This window comes from Balaenoptera borealis (genome assembly GCF_965194805.1).
Source record: "Balaenoptera borealis genome assembly, chromosome: X".
Lineage (NCBI taxonomy): Eukaryota > Metazoa > Chordata > Mammalia > Artiodactyla > Balaenopteridae > Balaenoptera > Balaenoptera borealis.
In genome coordinates, this window is record NC_138881.1 from 804,231 (window position 1) to 828,262 (window position 24,032).

The following is a 24,032-nucleotide window of genomic DNA, read 5'->3' on the forward strand; positions in this document are numbered from 1 at the left end:
CACACCCCTCACCGGGGCCCTTCCTGCCATGGGGTGGAGCTGGCCGGCAGTCGGTCCTCACGCTGGACCCCGGTGCGTCTTTGTTTGCTCTGGGGCAGTCGGCTGAGCTGCTGAATTAAAACAGAAGGTCAGGGCTTCCCTGGTGGCGCAGTGGTTAAGAATCCACCTGCTAATGAAGGGGACACGGGTTCGAGCCCTGGTCCGGGAAGATCCCACATGCCACGGAGCAACTAAGCCCCTGCACCACAACTACTGAGCCTGCACTCTAGAGCCCGCGAGCCACAACTACTGAGCCCACGTGCTACAACTACTGAAGCCCACGCACCTAGAGCCCGTGCTCTGCAACAAGAGAAGTCACCGCAATGAGAGGCCCACGCACCACAACCAAGAGTAGCCCCCGCTGGCCGCAACTAGAGACAACCCTCGCGCAGCAACGAAGACCCTATGCAACCAAAAATAAATTTAAAAAACAAAAACAAAAAAAACAGGTCATCAGTGAGGCTCGCAGCCCCTGGGGGCTGGTGGAAGCAGGTGAGATGTGTACCCTGTTTCTCCAGGGGACCCAGGCAGGAAGCCTTGGCGTCCTCCATCTGTCACCCCCTCACCCTCAAATGGGGGATTGGAGGGGGGTCTGGGATGAGATATATGGAAATGACAGAGAAACCCCAAAACAAGGGCACCCGGCATTTACATACCAGAGGCATCAGCAGGACCAGAGGGGGAGGGGAGACAGGGAACACCGTTTGCTCTGGGACAACAGGTAGCAGCCCCCCCCCCCCCCGGGGACCCCTTGCACGGTGACTGATGGCGTTGGGCGCCCCACCCCTGCGCACGATACTATGTTCACGTTCCTGTTGAGTCTCCTCCGGCGAGGACGCGTGCGTGTGCGTGCGTCTCATTTACATTTCAATCTTGGCCTCATGAATGTCATACCGGGGCTGCAAATTAATAACAGGACCGCAATGAGGTTGCCCCTACCGTGGGGGAGGGGGACGCGGCGGGGTCCGCACCCCCCGAAGCCCGTCTCTCCATTGTGTTCCGAGGGCGCCTCATTTATCGGCCGCGGTGAATGACATTACAGAGAAAGGCATATCCGGAGTGACACAAATTTATTTCTGTCCCCAGCGCTGCAGTATATTTTCATACAATCGGGGGCTATTTGTCTGGGGACAATTTAGTTTCCATGAAAAATTTAAATGGTTTCTGTGGAGAGAGTGGAGTGAAATTTAATTTGTTTCTCATTTGCTCCAGCAGGTATGAAAGGGAGAAGGATTGGGTGTCTGATGGTCTGAAATTGTCACCGTCCCTCCGCTGGGTCCCCCGAGGCCGGGGGCCCGGGGTGGGGAGGAGGGGTCCGGGTCCCCGGAGAAGGAGCTACATCTCCCCTCCCCTGCTCCCCTCTGCACCCACCGCCGTCCCCTCCCCTCGGAGAACCGGTAACCTTAAACCAACTTACAGAAGACCTTTGGGGAAGCTGCCAATCACCCAGAAAACAACGTTTGCATCGATCCCCTGTCCGCGTGATTTATGGCTTCATTTTACGGTAATTGAGAATTAGTGAGAAGATTAACAAGACTCAACACCGCAGCGGGATATGCGCCGCTAAGCACAGCAATTTGTCAAGATGGGACGTCGGCCGCTTTCTTCCCTTACACGGGGTCCCCATCTCATTGAATTTGGGGATGACGCGGAAATTAATTGGACGCGGGGAGACTTTGAATGGGACCCTGGGTGGGGGGCAGGGGGCCCTGCCCTTGTGTCCCCGGCCGCACCCCCCGTCCCCGCCCAAGGGCCGGCCGGGCAGGCCGAGGGGGGGCGGGTTGTGGATCCCGCTAGGGTCCCACGCAGCTGCCCCGCGGAAGGACGGAAGTCAGGAAATCCGATGTGGAGCCCGAGGAAGGCAGTTCATCGGCAGCGAATGAAGGATCGGACCTCTCACCTTCCCTGACGGCATCAGGAAGAAGGTTTGAAGATGTACTTCTTAGCAGCCAGCGTGCCAAAGGTCACCATCGCGTTAGGGAATGGACTCCCCCGGGGGGCGGTGGCCGGGGTGGGTGGCGACGGGAAAGAGCTGAGGCCCCCAGCACGTGAGGGGCCGACGTGGCCCACCTGGGAGTCTGCCCGGTGCGAGGGAAGGGGCGCAGGGAGCCTTGAGCCCCCAAGGGCTTCCTCCAGCTGAAGAGGCTTCTCTCCGCCCTCCGAGATTTGCATATGTAAGGGTCTTTTTACATTAGAACAGAGACCCACATCTGCCGGGCCCGGATCCCGCCTCTTCCTCGAGGGACCGCTTTATGGACGCTGCACGTTTGAGTTTCTTGGAAGGCGGTGTGTGGCCCTTCACGCTGCCCTGTTTTGGGGTCAGTCCTAAATCTGCAGTAGATTCTGTTAAGTCAGCAAGCTGGGAGACAGAGCTTTGCCCACCCCGCAGGCGCCCCAGATGGGAGTGTCCATTAGAAAGGAGGGGAGGGGGAGCCGGTCCCAGTTGGAAAACCTCCACCCCCTGTTGCGGGCTCCAAGGTTGCAGGAACACCTACAGCGATGGTGGCCGAGGCTGGGAGCACTGCCCACACTGAGAGTCCGCCCCTGTGGGCTCTGAAACGCAAAGGGGTTCAGAGTCACAGCCCCGGGAGGAGGAATAGTCACACCAGGGTTTTTACACACACACACACACACACACACAGAGTCACACACTTATATGTACACCCACAGGCTTGTACATGCATTCACATGCACAAACATACACTCATACACAGACCACAAGCTTATGTGTGCACACGCATGAACACGCTTATTCATGTGCCCATATGCTTATGCATACAGGCATAACACACACTTATACACACAGTCATAGGCTAATACATACATGCCTGCACAAACACTTATACACATTTATATATGCCTCCACAGGATTATATATAGACATATGCACACACGTGCACATGTATACGTACAGCACACACTTTTATACATGCATTTATACATGCACCCACAGGCTTACACATGCATGCATACACATACACACTTATACAAACATCTACACACTTATACATACACGCAAGTATACATGCACCCACATGCTTACACATACATCATACATGCTCTGCACGCTTACATACATACATGCACCCACACGCTTATACATACATTCACTCACATACATCATACATGCACCGCACGCTTACATACACACATGCACCCACATGCTTATACAGACATTCACTCACATACATCATACATGCGCCACACGCTTACATACACACATGCACCCACACGCTTATACAGACATGCCCACACACGCACACACACGCATACCCTCACTGCACACACGGCCGAGAAGAGCTTTCTGACAGGGAACAGAGTGGCATCTGCGTCTTCCACTCTGGGTCACCCAGGTGGGTCCCCACCTTCCCCCAGGTGGCTCTGGGCACTCCAGGTGACTGTACAGAGTCCCGGAGTTTCATCCACAAAACCCTGGGGCGGAGGTTAAACCCCTGCAGGGGTCTGGGCCATATCAGGTCAGTGCTCGGGGGCTCAGAGACACATTCTTCGAAGATGTGCTTCCCCTCCCAAGTGTGTGTCAGAACACGTGGCCTTATTGGGGTTCAGTGTATGTGGGCGAGAAGGGATCTCCCTAGGGTGCTGGTCTAACCTGCCCGGCTCTGCTGCATCCCCCCAGGTCCGGGGCCCCTGGTCCCCCCACCACCCCTGAGCTGGCTCCATTTTGCCCAAGTTCCTGCAGGTGCCCAAGGGGACCCTGGACCTGTCACAGCCTCAGGCCCCCATTTTGTGGGTGCGGCTCAGACCATGAGCCCTCCGGACCCCCAGCTGGGCTTCCCCCTCCCCAGAGGCACCCAGAGCTCAGGCCCAGGACTGGACTCTCGTCCTGAGTCTCCAGGCTCTTGTGTAGAGCTGTGCTCATGGATGGCACGGGGAGGTCACCTGATACTGTCTGTTTTCCTAGCTGTGCTTCTGCCCGCCGCCCTCGGGGACACCTCGCCCAAGTCTTGGGGTGTCCTTGTACCCCTTAACTTCATGGTCAGGTGCAGGGGGTCATCGCTGAGCCCGGGGGCCCCCAGATGGCCCAGCGGTACTTCCTGCAGCCCCCCCAGCAGGCGTCTCTCCCTCCTGGTCCATCGTTGAACTGGCATCGACCACCCCCTTGCCCTGCAGACAAGATCCTAGGATCCGAGGATGAGCAAGCATCCCCCTTCGTCTGAACCCCCATCCGAGTCTCTCCACGTGGCCGCACCTGCCTGGCCTCCAATCCGGGACTGTGGGGTCACCTGCCCTGTTCCCACCTGCTGACGGCTCCCACGATGGGGCCAGCGAAGCTTTACAGGCGACGACATCAGAGTACGTCACTTCCTGCCCTGACGTCCTCCCAGGTGTCCACCTGTAACCAAACGCGAAACTCTGGGTGGGTTACGGGGTCGTCCACCTGCCCGTGACCCCCACCTCCTCTCCTCAAGCTCACCCACACCCCACGGTGTTCCCCGGCTCTGGAGCACCCCCAGCCTCTTTCCCCTCCAGCCTCCCCTGTTCCTCACCCTCCCGAAGGCTTCCTGCTCCCTCAGGGTGGGCAACCGTGTCTTGGCTTACTTGTCACGTCTCCTGGGGGGCTTTCTCCACCCTCTACATCCTAAGAAGCTTCTTAGGAACCCCCTACGCCATAAGTGCTTTAACCTGCCCTGCACCATCTGAGGTCTTTCCTGTTCACGTGTCTCCGTTTGGTTTACGCTGAGAGCACGTGAGTTCCTGGACGCACCTGGGGCACGAAAGATGCCCACCTGCTAAACACACAACTTCACGGGTTTATTCTTGCAGCATGTTCAGAGCCTTACAGGACCTGCTCCCCCAAACCTTGCAGACAGCAGCACCCCAAGGAGGCCGGCGTGTCACCTCCGTGCCTCTGTCCCGTTGCTTCTAAGGACGCCGAGCGGAGATTCCTCTCCAGGAAAAAGAAGAGGAATTCCCCATCCCATGGTGGCTGTGAGTGCCAGCGTTTTATGGAGGTGGGTTATCCCTCGAATCCTTGGCTTCCCATAACTTCAAGCATCACTCCCACGTTGAGGTGGGTGAACTGGGACCCACCAGTTCCCACCAGGAACCGGGTCTGGGCACCTCTCAGCCACACTGGAAACACGTCCCCCCTCCCTCCCACTGTGCACACAAGCAGAATTACAAAGAACTGGGACCCCCTCCTCTGGGGCCTGTGAACCCATCCCCAAGAAGCCCTCATGCTGTATTTGGAAGCTTGGTGGCATCCTGCATCTTGAGCTTTGAAGTTTGGTTTTTACTTGGACAGTCGTGTTGGCTGAAAAATGACCCCATCAGAGGGGCGCTTGATGGTGGCGGGGATGTCCTCAGGGGGCTGACCACCAAGGTAGGGAGCGGTCCACACCACGCCGCCCGTGTTTCTGACACCAGCTGCGACGTCCGAGGTCCCGGAGACCACCCTCAGGTTGAAAATTCACAAGAAGGACTCACAGAATTCGCTAGAAGCCCTTATACTCATGATTATCATGTGTTAGGATGAAAGGATACAGAGGAAAGCCAGCCAAGGGAAGGGGGGCACGGGGAGGGTCCAGGAGGCGTCCAAGCTTGGACCGTCCAGGCGGCCCCTCCCGGTGGAGTTGGGATGGCGTCATCTCCTGACAGCGATGCGACAGTGCTCACCGACTAAGGCCACCCAGGGGAGACCCTGAGTCTTGGTGTCCAGGGTCTTCACTGAGGCTCCATCACTTCAACCTTGTTGCCCGTCTACGTAGCTAACTCAGTCTCCAGCCGTCCCAGACGTCAACTGATTCCACATGACCCGAGGCCCCGACGGTGCATCACTTTGTCTCTGTCTACCTGGCCAGAAGCCCCCAGGTGACCAAAGAAATTCCCATAGGGCAGGGCATTCTAAGGGCTTGGAGATGACCTCCTAGGAGCTGAGGACAAAGGCCACCGTGCTTTGGGTGAGGATAAATTCTCCACTGCAGGCTGACCCAGGACAAAGGTGGCCCTGCTACCAGCAGAATCTCCACGGGGTGAGCCCGAAGTCTTCTCCTTGCAAAGACAGCCGAGACCCCCTTGCTCGTCCTCTAACAGGTGACCCTGTGCACAGAGATACCTACAGAGCTGTCATGTCCATCCCGTCCCTGGTGAGTGTCTGGCGTGGGCCAGCGCCCTGGGCCCAGCCTCACCCTGAGGCAGAAAGGGATATGATTTCGCCCTGGCAGGCACTGTATCTGGTGTTTATCTCTTTTATCACCGGAAAACCTGTTCCGCCAACGAGTAATATAATTTGCAAAATCGGATTAGCTGTGTGCATACTGCATGTACGAGTCTCTCATCACATTTGCAAGGGCCGCCGCTGCTAATGCGATCTGGGTGGGGTGCTAACAGGATGGGGGAGTTGCTAACACGATAATCCTGAAGGGCTGGGGCCAGGCTAGCGACCCCCCCTCCTGTCCTGTGGCTCGTGGAATGCATCGGGCAAGCACAGCTCCTGGACGCGGAGAGGGGAGGTCACGGAAACCGGGTGGGAGGAGGGAAGACCCAGGACTCTGCTTACGGGCTGGACTGAGATCGATTGTGCCCTCCTCCCCACCCCCCAAAAAATGACATGCCCACGTCCTAATCCCTGGTTGCTGGGAACAAGACCTTATTTGGAAACAGGCTCTTTGCAGATGTGATGAAGTGAAGGGTCTGAGATGAGGTCCTCCTGGAGGAGGGTGGCCCTACATCCAATGACAGGTCCTTATAAGACACAGAAGAGGAGAGACACAGAGACAGAGGCGAAGCGCCGTGAAGACAGAGGCAGAGACGGGAGGGATGCAGCCACAAGCCCAGGGACGCCTGGAGCCCCCAGAAGCTGGAAGAGGCAGGAAGGACCCTCCCTTGGAGCCTCCAGAAGGAACCAGCCCTGGGACACCTTGACCTCAGACATCTGGTCCCCAGGACTGAGAGATGATAAATGTTTGTAGTTTTAAGCCTCCCAGTTTGTGGTGCTTTGTTACAACAATCCTAGGAAATGGATACACTTGTTTAACCCATCTTTCTCCACCAGAATCCCCGGCGAGCCTCCTTGCCATCCTCTGCTAAGGCGGGACCTCTGTGTTCTGAGTCCTGGGAAGACAGTGTCCACCTACTGCCCACAAGCACCTTGTTTCTTCCCATTCCGAGGTCCGTGGGGAGATGGACAGGCGGTAATTAAAGGCTTCTCTGCTTCCTGTGCTTCCCATCCAGGGTCTCGGTCCCCCCATGAGGCAAAAAGCACGGTGCCCTGAGTCCCACTGACTCCTGTGATGAACAAGTGTCTTCTCCAATCATCGGGGATGCGGTTGCCTAGTAACCCACTTCCTGTGGGACCTCAGGAACTCTGGCCAAGCCATCCATGAATAAATGAAAGGCTCCCTTCAACTTCCCCTGGTAGAATTGTCTTTTCAGATCCCCCCAAACCCAAGTGGTCTCCACCCTCTATTGGCCTGGTTCACCAACACGGCCAAGTGGACGGAGTCTCCAGAGAGCTGTGCCTTAACCTCTTTGCCACCCACCTTGGTTCCTTTCTCCGAGAACGTCCTGGTCCTTGACAACGGTAGCCTGGCCCCCAGACCTTAGTTCTGTCCACCTTGCAGACCTTCTGTGGACCACCATCTTGCAGAAGTCCTCATGGTTCAAACTGACTGTTGATTCCCATCAGCTGCCAATAAGCCAGGACCCTCTCAACTCAGAGATCTGGCCAGCCCTATCATGTTACCCACCACACTCCTGGGAGGAGTAACCGGTGCCAGGACTTTTACACTGACACCACAGCTTCTCAGACTTGGGAGGGGGTGATCTCACCTGTCCATCACTTACTGGGAGGGGGCCTCTACCTGCTTCTCCGAGCAGGAAGCTGCTCTGTCTGCGTGAGAGTTACCAGCAAACAGGGTGTGAGGGTGAGTGCTATGTGTCCATGTGGCTGGGCCGCCGGGTGTCCAGACACTTGGTCTCACATCATTCTGAGTGTTTCTGCTAGGGTGTTTTGGGATGAGTTTAACACTTAAATGGATAGACTGAGCAGAGAAAATGGGCCTTCTTAATGTGGTGGGCCGCGTCTAATCAGTTGAAGGCATTCTAACAGTTGATTCCACCTCTGAATAAGGGGGAATTTCTCCTGCCTCGGTGCTGGGAAGTTGGCTTTATTCTGCCTCTGCACTTGAACTGAAATGTTGGTTCTTCCTGCATCTCGAGCCTGCCAGCCTTCAGACTGGAATTTGCACCATCAGCTTTCCTGGGTCTCCAGTTTGTTGACTGCAGGTCTTGGGATTTGTCGGCCTCCATACTTGCATGAGCCAATTCTTTATAATAACTTATCTATCTAACTATATGTCATCTATCGCTCATCTATCAATCCGTCTATCCATGCATGCATCCATCCATCATTTATGCATTATCTATCTATCAGCTATCTATTACATCTATCCATCCATCCATCGAAATTCATCCATCTATTTTCTATCATCTACCTATCTATCTATATTAGTTATCTGTCATATCTTTCTATCCAACCATCCATCCATCCATTTATCCATCTATCTTTTCACCCATCCATGTGTTCAAATTTATCTATCGTCTATCTATTTATCTATCATCTACCAACTATCTATTATATTTACCAAACCAATTATCCATCCATCCATCTATCTTTTCATCCATCCATCCATCTGTTCAAATTCATCTATCTCTCTATCATCTCTATCAATCTATCTATCAATATCTATCGAATCTATCATCTATCCATCTCTATTTTATCTATCTTTATTATCTATCTAATAAAATCTTCTATCAATCATCTATCAATCTATCATCTACCTGTCATCTCTATCTGTCTATCTATCTATCCATCTCTATCATCTATCTATTGCATTGGTTCTGTTTCTCTGGAGAACCCTGACACAGAGCAACAAACTTTGAACCGCTTCTAACTGCTTGATTACGCCAGGGAACCTTGCAAACAGCACTGTCCAATAGAACATTCCACGATGATGAAAATATTCTATATCGGCTCAGTGTGATGTGGACTTGAAATGTAACTACTGCAACGAAGGGGAGGAATTTTTGCTTTCTAACCTACCATTTCTTAGCTCTTTGTTCAGCTCTAGTACCCATGTAATTTCAGTTTCGTTAACCTCTCCTCCCATAAGGGGCCAGTTTACTCACTAGAGTACACAATTTAGGGTTAGTTTACTTTTTGTCTTTAGCCTTACAGATTCTAGTCAAAACACGGTTTCCCACAGCTACGTGGGTCAGTTCCCCTTTTCCTCACTCCCTTAGCGAGGTTATGTCTTATATTTGCAACAGTGAAATTCGTCTGTCACAGTCTGCATTCTATCCCAGGATCCCCTGACATCCTAGGTGAATTTTTTTTTTAATTTGCATCCCTTAAAATTCACTCCTTGTGATGTACATTTCTACGGGTTTTGACAGATACACGTTTAGAGTGATGCGTCTACCACCCTTGTACATTGACTTTATAGGCAACCACTCCCAACACCTCAAAACCACTCACCTTCCTTCCACCCCCATAGTTTTGCCTTTTCCAGAATGTCCTGGAATCGTACAAAATTTTGAGCCTCGTTTCACTTAGAAGAATGCAGGTAACTGTGACCCGTGTAGTTGCATGGATGAAGAACTCATTCCTCATTTGTTTCTGGGTGCTGTTCTGTGGACGTACCACAGTTTGTTCATCCATCCCTCCATGGAAGGACATCTTGGTTGCCTCTGGATTTGGGCTCCTTCACTTCAGCACATCTGCAAAAACCCCCATTTCCAGGTAAATTCCCGTTCTGAGGTTCTGGAAGGACATATCTTTATTTTGAGGGAGGAGGGAGCTACCATTCAACCCAGTTCTCCCAGTTTTCCCAGAACAAATTAAAGCAGAAACACAGCAGTCAGTTTGCCACTTACAGGATTGCCCTTTCCTAAATTATTACGCTTTTAAAGACAAATTTGTTGTAATATTGGATATTCACTGTAAGTGCCTGAACACAGGCAGTAAATTCTTTAAAATAAGATTTAAATCCTGGCTTAATGAACTCTACGCTTTACATGTATATTAACGTTTTACATCAACTGGCCTGTGCTTTTGCTTTCACGTGGTTTAATCTCATTGGAATGGAATTCTCCTGATCAGGAAACTGGCTGAGTCGTAGGTGCTTCTGGGGCCGGGGACCTAGAAATCACGGTTGTTTGTATTGAAAGTTGTCTTGCAAACACTCATGTCCACCCAGGACCTGTGAATGGGAACTTACTAGGAAACAGGGCCTTTGCAGATGTGATGCAGTGAAGGGTCTGAGATGAGGTCCTCCTGGATGAGGGTGGCCCTACATCCAATGACAGGGTCCTTCTAAGAGACAGAAGAGGAGAGACCCAGACACAGAGGAGAAGCCCTGGAAAGACAGAGGCAGAGACGGGAGGGAGGCGGCCCCAAGCCCAGGGACGCCTGGATCCCCCAGAAGCTGGAAGAGGCAGGAAGGACCCTCCCCTGGAGCTTCTGCAGGGAGCATGGCCCTGGGACAGCTTGATCTCAGACATCCGGTCCCCAGGATGGGGGAGGATGGCCTCCTGCTGTTTAAGCCGCCTGGTTTGGGGTCATCACCTGCTGTGGGCACCACAGGACACCCATCTACCTGGATGGAGTGGACAAAGGCAAGCTAGCATTGCCTCTGGGACTCTGGGCAGGAAACCACCCTTGGGTGGGTGCCTCCTCTGGTCCGCCACATGCCCTACCGTGGACATTGCCTGCAATTAGCAGAAAGCCACGAGGACCATTCAGCAGCCTGGTGTGAACTCTCTGCATAGAAGCTTTTCCAAGGGTCGCCCCGAATGTGTTTTGCTAAAACAAGCCAATCCACGCGTCTCCGCTGGGTCTTTGCTGGTCTTTGCTCCTCCGGCCCTACAATGCGATGATTGGTTTCACTTCCAAATCAGACCCATTTCCTCTCACTTTTGGGGGTCTGGGCACCAACCCTCTGTGCAGGGCTCCAAGCTCTACGAGACAAATGGTCTACTTCGCCACCAGAAAAAAAAAAAAAGCCTGAACTGCTTTTCTTGCCTTAAATAAAAAAGTGCTTATTCACATGAATGTCAGGGGGGGAGAGCTATTATGATCACACCTACATTTTTGGGCTCGGGGTAAGCCGAGAACATCTCTGAAGAATCACAATAAATCCAGCCCAGGAGGATGGATTCCTTAAAAATGAAATTGGGTACTCAGCTGCTTTCCATTATGGGTTTTCAAAAAATAAATGGTGTTTCCTTTGGTTATTTATGGGCTCTTGGAGTGTAATGGTTGTAATGATTAATACCGAATTTCTGAATTTATTCTAAAAAGGCACTTCATAAATATTGAACAGCGCTATTATCTGCAGGTACCTCCATTTATTTTATTAAAATGGAAATTCAGAAATCATCAATAAAACGATACTGTGCCTTTTGAGATGGCCCCAGAGAGTCAGGAGCAACAGTTTTTAACCCGACCGTCATCACCTCCCCGCTGAGGTACGTGGGTTGGCTGACTTTGACCCAACCCGCCGTGCGGTTCCTGGTTTTGGGGGGGGGATGCGTGTAAGCTCTACTTGTATGGATCGGGGAGAAATTCCAGCAGCAAGTAGACGGGAACAGCGGTATCCAGAGTGAGACCTGTTTGGGTTTTAATTTTCCACTGAGGAGGAAGAGCCTGCAAGCTTTCATAACAGGCATTCCCAATCGGACCTGATTTGTAGGTATTTTATATCTTGAGAATGTTCCCAGAAGGAGGTGAGTGGCAGGTACGAGCAACGCTCAGCAGTGCTGAGATGTGGGCCAGGGTGATTCTTACCTCCGAGTACCGGGGGTGGGAACATTCCAGAAGGTGTGGACCTGTGGAATCCTCCCAATTAGACGGGGAGGTCTGACCTGGTGAAGTGTGACCTCCACGCTGCTGCAGACCAAACCCAAAGTTTACATTTGCTGAAGGAGGAAAGGTGAAGGATGCAATTTGGGGCTCCAGTAGGATTTTAAGCACTTATTGACCACCAACTGCATACCATCCTCTAGATGTTACACCTGGGCGTTTGGACCAAGCTGGTGCCAGTGTCGTCAAGAAAAGAAGTCGATCACGTACTATTCTGGGGTCTGTATATTCTTCCTTGATCCTTCGACCTGAGATAGGGAAAGAGCGAGAGGTTGGCCTCACCTGTCCTTTAGCTCACCAACGTCAAAACCCTCCAAGATGGCCCTGGGACAGGATACCCATCCCCAGATGCTCTCAACTCTCTCTGCTGCAACCACACTGCTCTCCATGGCGTCCACCAGACAAAAGGCCATGTTATAGCGTTTTGGGAAAGCAGCCGTGAGGCTGGTGCAGCTCGCTGGGGGCTGTCAATGGCGGGGAGCTGTTACCACCCCAGGCAGTGCAAGACCAGGGGAGAGAGAGTTACCAGAATGCAGAGAGACTGGTGGGGGACACCCTAACAGGAGTCAAGCTGGGGTGACCCAGCCAGAGGGGAGGTGGGGGAATAAATACCTGACCTCCTTAGTCCCTCTCCTTGCTTCTGCTTCCTGCCACTTCCCTTCCAGAAAGTGGTGGACGAAGAAATCCATCGGTACGGCGATTAAGAGCAACTCCCTGGGCAAGTGGCCAGCTGGGAAAGGGTGGACCCAGGGAACAGGTGGAAAAGTTCAGTACAGCGTAACATAAAATCACCAGTCGCAGTCTAGAAATAGAACAAGAGGGAAGAAGAAAGAATTTCTCCACGTGGGCAGGACTACGTACAGAAATGGAGAGAAGGAGATTGTGTCTGTAAAAGGTTGTCAAGGTGGAGAGGAACCAGTGCCCTGCATGGGACACAGACCAGCCGTGTGACCCTGAACTGGGGCCAGGGTCCTGCCGGGTAACCTCAAGCTCCTCACGGGGTTGGTGTCGGGTCTGAAGGGATAACGTGAGTGTAGACAATGTCTGGGGGTCTGCCACGAGCCAACACCCATCAGGTATTGGTCACCACCACCATTATGACTGTTGGTCGGCCTCTGGCATGAGCCCAAAATGTCCATGCAGGGGAGTCCCTAGTTCTACAGAGAAGTGACATCAGAACCTTGGGGATTAGCGAGAGCTGGTGATGAGAGAGGCCTCGAAAGGCCCAAAAGAAAATTTAAAACACCAAAACTGTTCAATTTTTCTTTCTTTCTCTCTCTCTCTCCACCCACCCTCTTAGAAATACACCGGCAGGAAGTGGAGAAATGGGAACCCTCGGGCACTGCTGGTGGGAATGTAAAATGGTGTAGCTGATGTGGGAAACAGCTAGGTGGTTCTCAAAAAATTAAAATTACTACTACCATATGACCCAGAAATTCCACTTCTGGGTGTAATTCTAGAAGAATTGAAAGCAAGTCCTCAAATAGATATTTGCACCCCCATGTTCACAGCAGCATGAGGTAGACCATGGGATGCCCGGTGACGTTGAGTTCGACTTGGGCTTGCTTGTTGTACATCGTGCATTTCCCCCATGAAGTCACATTTGAATGCCCCCAATTCCAGGCCAACAACTGGTGATGGAATTCCTGGTGAACCCATGATTTTGCTTGAGAGTAATGAAGACCTTCAGTTTGAAGAGTGAGGGGTGACAGGACCAATGGGCAGGAAATGCCTCGTGTAGATGCAAAGGTAACCATTGGAGATGAAGTTGCTTCCTGCAAACCCTAGGGAACAAAGGCACACCTAGGGGACAAAGGCACACCAAAGCAGACAGAAGTCATGGCAGAGACAGAAAATTGCAAATGGAAGCTCAATGGATCTAGGGAGAGCCTAACACGCTACAAGCTTTCCCTTCTGGTTTTACAGAGAAAATCAGAGAAAGGGACATTTCTGTGCCAAGACGACAATTTATGCTTTAAGATGATGTCTGTAAACTCCAGCTAGGATGTGTGGGATGTCCCTGGAGAATTTCGGAAATAAACCCACCTGCCATGTATGATGTGGTTGGGGGACATTGGAAAGAAACTGGAAAGAAGAATAATACCCTTGAGAAGAATTTTTTTTTCAGGCACGACGGGAGTTAAAATAAGTAACACTTTAAATGTTTAAGGGCAAAAGTGACTTTGTGTTTTAAAATTTTCCTGGGGGAAGGTAAGAGAATTAGGCATCATCACAGACTCAAGGGTTTTATTGACTCAGAAAATCAATAAATACTGGGTATAGGCTGGCGACGGGATGAGCTATTAGAATACAGTTGAGATTATCCAAAAAGATCCTCCTGGATGTGGAAAATGAGATTATCATGGGGAGCAGCCCCTGGATATGAGTGTCTCATAAACTCTCCACATGTAGATTAATTAAGCTGGCCCAATGCCTCTGCTCCCTGAACGGTTGTGTTTCTTAATATCTTCCTCAAGGATTCTACATATTTTGAGGGCTCAAACCTCTCTCTGTATACGCAGGGTTGTTTTTTTTTTAACTGAAGGGGAAGAATGTTTATTCACATGCATATTTTTTCCAGTATATTTTAAAAATAATTTATTGATATGAAATTCATATAAATATAAGAATAACGATTTTAAAGTGTAAAATTCAGTGGCATTTAATACGTTCATCATGTTGTGCAACCACCACCTCTATCTGGTTCTAGAACATTTTCATCCCCCCAAAAAGGAGACCCCATCCCCAGCCCCGGTACAAAGAATCCACTTTCTGTCTCTGCGGATTGGCCTGTTCTAGACGTTTCCTGTAAGTGGAATCACACACTGTGTGTCCTTCTGGGTCTGGCTTCTCTCGCTGAGCATCATGTGTTCAAGGTCCATCCACGCTGTAGCCTGTGTCAGTGCTTCAGTCCTTTTCATGGCTGCATAATATTCCACTGTGTGGATTTTTTTTTTTTTTTTTTTTTTTTTTTTTGCTTATCCATCCATTGTTTTATGGACGTCTGAGCAGTTTTGTCCTTTTGGCTCTTGTGAATAGTACTGCTATGAACATGGTGTACACATTTTAGTTGACTCTCTGCTTTCAATTCTTTTGGGTGTCTACGCAGGCATGGAATTGCCCGTCCATATGGAAATTCTACATTTCAGTTTTTGAGGAACTTACAGCTAGATCTTTGACTGTTACCTCTCCAAGGTGAGCAGAAGATAACGTGCCTACATGAGTCTGCTTAACCCTTGATTTCCCCAAGCTGTCTAGCAGGAGGTGGTGCCCGTGACTGGTGGCAAGAGCAGGTGACCAAACAACCGAGTGACCAGAGCGGGTAGACAGTGTAGACAGTGAAGGACAAAAAGCGAAGGGCTGGGTGTCCAGAGGAGGCTGCTGGTCAACCCTGGATGAAGTGGGGATCTGAACCAGGCTCCTCCACTGCCTTCTCGTAGCCACTTGGCCAACGGAGAGGGAAAACAGCCCAGAGGCAGTTAGTTGCTGGGACAGAACCAAAGTCAAAATTTCTATCACGTCATAAAACTCGAAATCATGTTTTCTTTTGTGCATTTTTATTTCTTCCCCTGTGCCAAACTTGAGCCGTCTCCCCGGCTCCTGGCGTTTCACTTAATTGCCCAAATAAGAACGCTTCCTGGGCAGACGGTTTCCTTTTCCAGATTGGTGTCGACACCCGGGGAGTACAAACATTTGCTCTGACCCGCGAAGCCCCACGGCCGCCGGGTCGCTTCGTTGGAAGCCCCTCCCCTTCGTGACTCTGCCCGCCTCGGCACCAAGCATCTCGCTCTCATTTTCTGACGTCTTGAGCCCTGTGGTCAGAGGTGAAAGGACTACTTGTGAGGTTCAGGGGGAGACTTTGGCTTTTTACCCCTGGAACATTACGGATGGTTTCGCTGGAGTCTCACATCCGGAAATGGTCCATGTCGTCCTTGACTTCGTGCAACGTCACTTCCAAAGACTCACCCCTGACAATGGCACACTTTGAACACAATGGAACGTTGGGGAACCTAGGCAAATTAGGTAGCCAAGACAGCAGGAAAAAAGGGAGAGGAAAGGAGGGTGAGAACACACTCGAAATACCATTTTCCTTCAAGAAGTAGAATGGCTGACGTTCAACGGATCAGGAACACTTTGATGGCCAAGTGTAGGACCTCCTGAGAGATAGGATCTCTTCCGTCTTGTTAGGCCACTTTGAGGCTGGATACAAGGTCTAATCTGTGGGGATATTAAGTGCAGAAGCAGGAATCACCCAGCTCTGATGGGAAATTACCTCTCAGGGTGTACGAGACCACAGTACAGAGGAGACCCCCTAGATTTGGACCCACTTCTCCAACTGTTTCTGCATTCTTGGACAAGTTACTTTCCATTCCCGGTCTCACCTTCCAAATCCGTAGAATGGGACCATAGCAGTGTCCTCCAGGGTCTGTGTGTGTATTAAAAAGATGATACAGACCTCTCAGAAGCTCTTCTGCCTCCGAAATCCCTGTGGGACCATTGATCATACAATATATAGATGGAGTAGCTCAGAATTTTGTGTTGGTTCCTTTTTTTTTTTTTTTTTCATGAGACATAATTTTTGGTGACTTCTCTTGCAAGGCACCCCTGAGGCGTTCAGGCTGCAGTAAACGGGGTCACCTCAGAGAACGTGACAGGATAAGGGATCTCCAAGGACTGATAAGTGTAAACAAATGGAAAGTCCACCCAGATTAGAAAAGAACAGATGCACTCTGGAGCCTGGGGTAAAAAGAAGGAGAAGAAGGAAGAGGAGGAGGAGGCGGAGGAGAATGAAACTAGCCCCTGGTATCTCACTGGCCCCCAGGTGCTGTGCATTTCTGTTAACTGACCTGAAAGATTTCTTCGTCCACCCATTCAGCCCTCTTCTAAGTGTCTAGTGCCTCACAGGTATAGGTTGTACCGAGCTGAAAGGTAGCCTCCAAATATATTCAACTCCTGTATATTCAACTCCTGACCCCTGAAACCTGGGAATGGGAGTTTATTTGGAAACAGGGTCTTTGCAGACGTGATGAAGTGAAGGGTCTGAGATGAGGTCTTCCTGGAGGAGGGTGGCCCTACATCCAATGACAGGGTCCTTCTAAGACACAGAAGAGGAGAGACACAGACACAGAGGAGAAGCCCCGGGAAGACAGAGGCAGAGGCGGGAGGGATGCGGCCACAAGCCCAGGGACACCTGGAGCCCCCAGAAGCTGGAAGAGGCAGGAAGGACCCTCCCCTGGAGCCTCTGGAGGGAGCTCAGCCCTGTCCACACCTTGACCTCAGACTTATGGTCTCCAGAACTGGGGGAGGATGGATATAGGAGGTTTGGGGTTCCCCAGTTTGTGGTCATCTTATACAGCCAACCCAGGACACTCCTATAGCAGGTATTCTGAAATGCAGAACCGTACCTCGTGAATCCACCAGGGACCCACACCCTGCTGCATCTGTGGTCCATGCGACTCACCATTCGGTGTGACGTTCCACGTACCTAGAGCTGACCCCCACCCAACATCCAAACGCGGGGGGATGTGGTCCCCAGGTTCCCGTCCATCTGGAGAGGCTGTGTGGATGAGGTAGGAACCATCTCCAGGCGGTTTCTCGCGGTCTCCCTGACACCAGGGAAGCCAGGAGGAACTGGTGGACCCGTGGGGCCGGTCACACCTGGAATTCATAATGAGCTCGAGGTGATACAGGTTGCCTCATGACCCCTCTCTCCACACTTTGAAATCAACAACCCCCACACACCCCCCACACACACCCCTCCCCCCCCCCACCCCCCGTCCGCCACCAGTGATGCAAAGCCACTTAAATCGCTCGGCCATGCCTGCGTCATCTCAGGCGTCAAAGTCCATTTTAATGAGCCACGCCCCAGCTGAAAAGGAACCCGTGGAAACTTCGTGTGGAAACACTGTTTGCAACTGTGTTTCTTTACTGACGTGCCAGTTTCATTCTCCAGCTTCAGAGCAAGGAAAATTGCTTTCAAGGGGGAACGGCTGGAAGATGGCTTCTTTCTGTGGTCGGCGGGTATTTCGGAATCTGAGACAAATGGAAACAAATCACAATGTCTGTCCCGTTCCTTCTGAATAAGTTTTATTGGGGGCGGGGGCACAGAGGCTTCTTGTGATAAAGACAATACCGCACGGAGAGTACGTGGAATGAACGCTGTGTTCCGGAGCCCCAAACAAAGAAAACCTTTTACAAACCCCCTGTGTCTAATTTCGTTTTAGAAAATTAGATACTCAGAATTTTGCATAAGATAACTGTATTACCGGGATGCAATTTGGTCTGGGTTGCTGGCTTTAGTGCATGCGGCTGCTTAATAAAAAGTGTCAGTTAAAATGAAAATACAGCTTGGGTAATTAAATTTAATTGGATCTTGTCACTTTAAATCGTCTTCGTTTTTGAGGGGTTCCGCAGAATTGCAGCTTCTGGTTTGCTAATTTCTTTATTGCAAGCTGCTGCCGAATCTGACCCGCCTCTAATAAACTGAGACCTTGCTTTTTCGGGGGCTCTGAACCGTTAAGGTGACGGCAAACAAAGGGATGGGGTGACTTAGGGCCGGGAGGGAGGGGCGGCACCAGGGGGATAGAGTTACCTGTAGCTTATTGACTTTTACCACCAGCTGGAAGAGTGTAGTTGTTACAAGAGGAGTGCAAGTCCCAGGGCTGCACAAAGGCACTGGGTTGGTGGAACAGGCGTGATTACCATGGTGAAGGGAACACAATACCCAGGGATGTTCTCTGTATACGCTGTACCCACCACGTAGTAGACATACCTGCTCAGAGCTACATGCATAAGGGTGTATGAGCTTCCCTCTTATAAGGACTTTTGTGTTAGACTGGTCCACCGGGATTAACCAGGATGATCCCCCATCTCAACATCCTTAACTTAATCACATCTGCAAAACATCCTGTGCCCACATATTTAAGGGGATTAGGATCTGGATATCTTTAAGGGCCGTTATTCAGCTGGCCACAGATAGTATAGACATTCCAGCAAATATGAGGAAACTGGTGTGTGAAGTGCACAGGGGGGTGCAAACTAAAGTCTTTATCCAGCAGCTCAATGAGCCCTGGCTGCCGCCTGGCATGCTGACTGCATCACCTGCTGGTCCTGCAAGCCAGCTGGCAGGGCGAGTTCTTTTGGCCCCAGAGGGATTCTGTGCCCTTGCTACAGGTCCCTAGACTCAGCATCCAAAAATCAAGAAAGCTTTACCCGTGAGGGAAGGATTGAGGCGTATGTTGTGGCTCTGGAATCGTGACCATTAAAAGGGTTTGCAAGACCCCTTAGTGCTGATTCTCCTTGAAGGTAGCTGGCCAAATCACATGTGGGAGGCTTGCTGACCCACTGAACTCGCTTCAAAGGCACGCGGCAGACACTGTCCAGTCTCAGATTCCACATTTATGAGGTGTGAATCTTCTGCCTTTCCAGCTTTTCCCATGAGAAGGGGACTTTCTCTTACGTTTTGACTGGGAGGATGCAGAGTGCGTAGACAGTGCTAACTCACATTGATTTTTGCCTCGGTTTGTTTTGGAAATGCCTTTATAAATGCAAGGCTGACTGTTACACTTTCATTATCTCAAACGACCCAGCGTCAGGGTCTCCTTGGGGCTTTCGTGGAGCTATTGGTCTAAGGATTGCCACACGGACGGTGAGATGCAAGCAAAGGTGACCCTGTGTGGCTCTCACGCCCACGTGGGCCCCACCTGGTCTGCAGGTGCTTGGGATGGTGGCCACGGGGCCCCAGCATGTCCTTCCTCCTCCGTTTCTTGTCACCTCCTCTACTTCTACTGGATGTGTCTTGACTTCCCAGAGAGTAGAGCCAGCCCAGTTGGTCGTCCTCCTCGGGAAGGATTCCAGCCTCTAAGAGCTACACCTGCCTTGTGCACAGGTGAGGCGTCTCCTGTGAAGGTCACACCATGTTGGCACTTACTCCTGAAGCCGTGGTTCCCATTAGTCCCAAGTCTGCCCCCGTCTTTGGTGGAACCGAGGGCCACGGATGATGGACCTTGGTGGCCCTGGACCAAGAAGCTGTGTTAAGGCGGAAGGCCGCTGCGCAGGTGGTGGGCAGATGGGGCTGTTTTCTCAGCCTTAGAAGGAAGGTGCAAGCTGGAGGGACTTTCGGATTTGAAGGCCAATGATTCTGATTAAGGCAAGACACTGGTGGTCCTTTTCTGGGTGAAGACGCACCAAGGGTCTCATCATCCTTAGAGATGTGAGGACGGACTTGGACTTGATGAAAACCCTCCTTCTGGACCTGTGATGGGGACCGAGGGTGTCATCATGACGCATGTCTTGGCTTTTTCTGGGATTCACCATTTCCATTAGGACATCATGCCATCTCGTAGCTAGTTGCAGTGACCCCGGATCTACTGATCAGATTCTGACTTCCCATCCTGTGTCATTTTTCCTGCAAATTCACAGCTACATACGGAGGTGTTTCTGACAGCCTGACACAGCCTGGCTCACGTAAGCCCCTGTAATTTATAAGGGGTCTCAGGTTTAATATTGCATCTTTCCTCCCGTGTCCTAAATTATCAATCACTTTAATGACATGCAGAAAAAATAACAAGCAAATCTTAGATGACATTCTTATCACCTCTTTTAATACAATTTCCTAAATCAAACACCTCCCTAATGCCAGTTAAAAAAAACCCCAAACGTATGCTTCGTGAGCAATTAAAGAAATACACTTAGGACAACACTACAATACAGGTCGACTTATGAACCCTTTAATTTTATACAAACGAATTTCTGTTCCTATTAAGAGTTTGAATCTGGGTCCATATTACTGGAAACACTACTGGAGTTGGGAACCATACCTAAAAACACCGATACATTAAACATCTGGGCTGAGCTGCAGTTTCCTGGGGCCCTTGCAGCTTCTAGGGTTCAACACGGTGACTCTCGAGTTGAAACTATTTGTTCAAAGATGGTGTTATGCAGAGGATGGTGTCCACCTAAAAGGTATGCTGAAGTCTTAATTCTGGGTACCTGTGAATGGAGGCTTATTTGGAAATTGTGTCTTTGCAGATGCGATCACGTGAAACTCATCATCATGGGCTCTAATCCAATATTGACTGGTGTCCTTATAAGGAGAAGGAGGACGGTGACTCAGGACGGTCACCGTGTGCAACCATAGAAACTGCAAGTGTCTCAGGAAGTAGCAGCTCAGCCCAGAGATGTAACGTATCGGTGGTTTCAGGAAGACAGAGGCACGGATTGGAACGACGCGGCCACAAGCCAAGGAACGCCAAGGATTCCCGGAACCCCAGAAGTTAAGCAAGATGATGGAACAGATGCTCCCTCAGAGCCTCCAGAAGGAACCAGCCCTGCAGATACCTTGACCTTGGATGTCTGGTCTCCAGAACTGGGAGAAGAAATGTCTGCTGTCTTGATCCACCCACTTTATGGTATGTTATTATGGCAGCTCTAGGAAATTTATACAGATGGTGACTTTTGTTTGCTAAACTGTAAGTTTCTGCATGTTTGGAGGCAACTTAAGCATTAATGAGTGGTGTCTGTGAAGGACCCCCAGCAGCCATCTCCAAGAGAACACGCTGTGATACAGACACAAACCCTTATGGGCACCATCTCCCCGCACCAACAATGGCCCAGCCCACATCCGGAAACCAAACTCACATCGTGAAGACCGAAATGTGAAGGTTTGTGGCAGCGTTAAACATTTTGGATGGCCAGATCCACCAACTCTAAGGACACTCAGGAGCCCCTGGTTTAAATGTTTAGATTTGCAAGATGACACATTTACGGGAGACAGTAGGGGAGGTTTGGATGTTGATAAAAGTCCTTTGCAATCGGGGGTGTCCTAAATGCCGCCCTGCTGTTATTTTCGTGGACCAGTTTTATTCCCCAGCCCCCAAGGGTCAGGGGGTCCAGGGCTGGGTGAACTTCCTGCACTTTTTCCCCCAAGAACTAATACCAGTGGGATGGCTCATGGGTGTCATGTCCGTGCTGTGGTCCATGAGAAGAGAAGGGTGTCCCCCTCCTTTTGGGCGTGTGCATACAGGCACACATGCACTCTCTCTTTCTCACTTGCTTTTGACTGACCTCTTCCCCCCAAGGCAGGCCCTGCACATGCACAACCCCGGGGTCCCCAGGTGTCACACAGGTGCCCATGTTCATCTGTTTAGACTTCTGATCAACCCGCTGTCAGGCTCTTTGTCCCTCTCTGATGTGGCCCCATCCACACACTTGGAGAAGGTTTTCCTGCTCTGGTCACAGCGATGCCCTGGGGGCCTTGTGGGGCAAGGCATTCTGTAGGGACACAGAAAAATGGGGGCAACAGGGCCGTGGCGGGGGTCTGGAGAAACAGCTCTCTGGCCTCACTCGCACCCTATGCCGCCTTCCACGGATGATCCCACATGGGCGCCCAATGGGAGCCAGGACCAGGGACCACACCCAGCACCACCCACCCCCTGGGTCACTGTGACAATTCAGTGCAGTGACAATGACATGGGGGCTGTGTTTTATGCAATGCTGAACAGGATCGGTACTTAATACACAGCGGCATGGAGATGGAAGGGTAGAGTTTCCTGTGGATGGTGCTCTTGTGAAAGCCTGCATTCGTGGGTGGCCCCCTCCCAGAGACCTCTCGGGAGCTCACACTGGTCTGATTAGGTCTGTGCCCAGCCCCAGCTATGGGAGAGCCGATGGAGGCGGTGTCTGGCTCCAGGGGACATGGGAGGAAAAAGGGTGGAAGGTGGGCAACCGAGTGTCCACCCCTAGTGAGGAATGAGAACATGGCCATTTCGCTCTGCTCCTAGAGAAGAAAAAGAGGAAAAAAGGCAGCGAGGGAGGGAGGGGTAGGAGAAGGTAGAGTAGGTGTGAGGGAAGTAGAGTTGGGACTTTGTGGAAGCAAAGTATGGGGGTTGGGAAAGGAATCGGTGGCGGGGGGGTGGGGTGGGGATGAGGATTTAAAGAAACTTGTAAAATGCAAGACTCAGATGCAGTGACTATAAGCGGTAGAAAATGGCCAAAAAGAGAAATGAAGCAAAAATCCGGTTGGGGTTAATCTCAGTTAATACAAGAGGAACTTGGACTTCCCTGGCGGTCCAGTGGTTAAGACTCCACACTTCCACTGCAGGGGGCGTGGGTTCGATCCCTGGTCGGGGAACTGAGATCCCACATGCCACTCGGTGCGGCCAAAAAACAAAACAAAACAAAACAAAATGGACTTCATGCCAGCCCTTTCTTAGCAACTGTTACGAGATTGAAATTCCTAATTCTGACTAACTGGGAGGGGGTTAGGTCAGAAATCCATGTGCATTTGTGAAGCCTGTAAGATATCAGTTCAGACATTTGCTTCTCACTAGATCCATTTTCAAGCAAGTACGGGGATTTAAACTCAACCAACCGTGCTTCTCTGCGGAGACGCTCAATAAAGGAGACTTTGATGAAAAGATGAAAGTGTGTGGAAATTGTTGTATTTGGTAGGTGAAACGCTTTCGCTCAGGGTAGCGGAGACATTCTCATGCGACCTGTGAATTATTGATTTGTTTAGGAGACTCCCCTTGCCCCGCCTTCCACTTCTTTGCAGGGAGCGGAGCATCTACTAGACTCACCAGCCGGGTCTTGTGGTGCAAGAGGTGAGGCTCTGGTGTTGATGGGAGTGAACCTCTCAAGGGAAGGCTGTGACCCAGCTGTGACTCAGAGCTAAGATGACATCGGAATGTCGTGGAGACCCAGCTGAGGAGTAGAGTAAGTGAAGGGGATTCGAGATCCCGGCGGGGTCCCGGCCAGAAGGAGAACGTGCCTGCACTTCGTTTACCCCAGCATTGAATGCCAAAGCGGATGCACAAAGTGGTTCACAGAGGAACCTCGGAGGGTCTTTTTCAGCCCCTTCCTCTGAATTCCAGACCATGCTTTTCCAGCTGATTACGAGTTTCCCTTTTCCGAGTGCTCCTGACATCAGAGCTGACCCCACCGTGTTTCCCCACCTTTGGCTCCTTCTTAAATATGCCACCTTAGTTCTCAACAATGGGAGGCAGCATCTTGACCCCTAAAAAGACATCCATGTCCTGTGCCTAGAGGCCCTGAATGTTAACTTACACGGCAAGGAAGGGGATAAATTAAGAAACCCTGAGATTGATGT